The sequence below is a fragment of the Salmo salar genome, chromosome 17 (genome assembly GCF_965601325.2).
Source record: "Salmo salar chromosome 17, fSalSal1, whole genome shotgun sequence".
In the NCBI taxonomy this organism is placed as follows: Eukaryota; Metazoa; Chordata; class Actinopteri; order Salmoniformes; family Salmonidae; genus Salmo; species Salmo salar.
This window is the reverse complement of record NC_138307.1, coordinates 58740943-58744013: the sequence shown is the minus strand read 5'-3', so window position 1 is coordinate 58744013 and position 3071 is coordinate 58740943.

Genomic DNA, 3071 nt, shown 5'->3' with positions numbered 1-3071 from the left:
CTCTGCGGATGACTTCGTCAACCATTTTGAAAAGAAGGTTGACGATATCCGATCCTCGTTTGCTAAGTCAAACGACACCGCTGGTCCTGCTCACACTGCCCTACCCTGTGCTTTGACCTCTTTCTCCCCTCTCTCTCCAGATGAAATCTCGCGTCTTGTGACGGCCGGCCGCACAACAACCTGCCCACTTGACCCTATCCCCTCCTCTCTTCTCCAGACCATTTCCGGAGACCTTCTCCCCTACCTCACCTCGCTCATCAACTCATCCTTGACCGCTGGCTACGTCCCTTCCGTCTTCAAGAGAGCGAGAGTTGCACCCCTTCTGAAAAAACCTACACTCGATCCCTCCGATGTCAACAACTACAGACCAGTATCCCTTCTTTCTTTTCTCTCCAAAACTCTTGAACGTGCCGTCCTTGGCCAGCTCTCCTGCTATCTCTCTCAGAATGACCTTCTTGATCCTAATCAGTCAGGTTTCAAGACTGGGCATTCAACTGAGACTGCTCTTCTCTGTGTCACGGAGGCTCTCCGCACTGCTAAAGCTAACTCTCTCTCCTCTGCTCTCATCCTTCTAGACCTATCTGCTGCCTTTGATACTGTGAACCATCAGATCCTCCTCTCCACCCTCTCCGAGTTGGGCATCTCCGGCGCGGCCCACGCTTGGATTGCGTCCTACCTGACAGGTCGCTCCTACCAGGTGGCGTGGCGAGAATCTGTCTCCGCACCACGCGCTCTCACCACTGGTGTCCCCCAGGGCTCTGTTCTAGGCCCTCTCCTATTCTCGCTATACACCAAGTCACTTGGCTCTGTCATATCCTCACATGGTCTCTCCTATCATTGCTATGCAGACGACACACAATTAATCTTCTCCTTTCCCCCTTCTGATAACCAGGCGGCGAATCGCATCTCTGCATGTCTGGCAGACATATCAGTGTGGATGACGGATCACCACCTCAAGCTGAACCTCGGCAAGACGGAGCTGCTCTTCCTCCCGGGGAAGGACTGCCCGTTCCATGATCTCGCTATCACGGTTGACAACTCCCTTGTGTCCTCCTCCCAGAGTGCTAAGAACCTTGGGGTGATCCTGGACAACACCCTGTCGTTCTCCACTAACATCAAGGCGGTGACCCGATCCTGTAGGTTCATGCTCTACAACATTCGCAGAGTACGACCCTGCCTCACACAGGAAGCGGCGCAGGTCCTAATCCAGGCACTTGTCATCTCCCGTCTGGATTACTGCAACTCGCTGTAGGCTGGGCTCCCTGCCTGTGCCATTAAACCCCTACAACTCATCCAGAAAGCCGCAGCCCGTCTGGTGTTCAACCTTCCCAAGTTCTCTCACGTCACCCCGCTCCTCCGCTCTCTTCACTGGCTTCCAGTTGAAGCTCGCATCCGCTACAAGACCATGGTGCTTGCCTACGGAGCTGTGAGGGGAACGGCACCTCCATACCTTCAGGCTCTGATCAGGCCCTACACCCAAACAAGGGCACTGCGTTCATCCACCTCTGGCCTGCTGGCCCCCCTACCTCTGAGGAAGCACGGTTCCCGCTCAGCCCAGTCCAAACTGTTCGCTGCTCTGGCACCCCAATGGTGGAACAAGCTCCCTCACGACGCCAGGACAGCGGAGTCAATCACCACCTTCCGGAGACACCTGAAACCCCACCTCTTTAAGGAATACCTGGGATAGGATAAAGTAATCCTTCTAACCCCCCCCCCCCCCCCCCCCCCCTTAAAAGATTTAGATGCACTATTGTAAAGTGGTTGTTCCACTGGATATCATAAGGTAAATGCACCAATTTGTAAGTCGCTCTGGATAAGAGCGTCTGCTAAATGACTTAAATGTAAATGTAAATGTCTCTGAGTTTGATTGTGTGCTTAAGGAGAGAAAATACACAATTTGTCCTAAAAATGCCCTGAAAGAGACGGACATTGATGTTAAATAACGTACCTAGACGGTTGTCAAAGGATACTGTAACTCATAAAGGTGACATGATTTGAATTGTACTATGTACTGTACCAAGGTGTTAAGAATGATTAACCCCCTGCAAGTAAAGTGTTTTCATTACTTTGAAGTAATACTTTACAAATATCAGACAAGGGAGAGAAGGGATGCAAAATCAACTTACTTTTCTGTCACACAAAGGGACATGGATTTGTGCAATCTCTCAAACCCCATACGTTTGCTATACGTTCATGAGCAACACACATTACATTGTGTGTATTCCAATAGCCCAGTTTAGGCCAAAATGCATGGTACTGGGATTGGACCCAGACAGGGTCAGTGAGGTTCTGTGCTGACACTGCTCTCGGAGCTGCTATCTGGTCCTCAGCATTGAAGATGGTGGCCAGTTCCTTGTAGTCCTCTCTGCCGAACTGCTGGGCTTCAGCCATGCTCCTCCCCTCACTACCCAGAGTAAACACTGGTATCTCTACTGCTGGGCCTGTGTGGACAGACAAAGCACAGGGGTGATTCCTCATGAAACTAGAACCAAATGCATTTATTGATGAAGCCAATGACAGATGTGGTGTACTCCTCAACGCCATTGGAGTTGTCCCGGAACATATTCCAGTCTGTGCTAGCAAAACAGTCCTGTAGCTTGGCATCTGCTTCATCTGCCCACTTTTTTATTGATCTAGTCACTGGTGCTTCCTGCTTTAATTTTTGCTTGTAAGCAGGAATCAGGAGGATAGAATTATTGTCAGATTTGCCAAATGGAGGGCAAGGGAGAGCTTTGTATGCATCTCAGTGTGTAGGTGGTCCAGAGTTCTTTTCCCTCTGGTTGCAAATTTTACATGTTGATGGAAATTAGGTTAAACTGATTTAAGTTTCCCTGCATTAAAGTCCCCGGCTACTACGAGCGCCGCCTCTGGGTGAGCGTTTTCTTGTTTGCTTATGGCGGAATACAGCACATTCAATGCTATCTTAGTCCCAGCCTCTGACTGTGGTGGTATGTAAACAGCTACAAAAGATATATTTGAGAACTCTCGGTAGGTAATGTGGCCTGCAGCTTATCATGAGAAACTCTACCTCAGGCGAGCAGTAGCTCGAGACTTCCTTAGATATCGTGCAC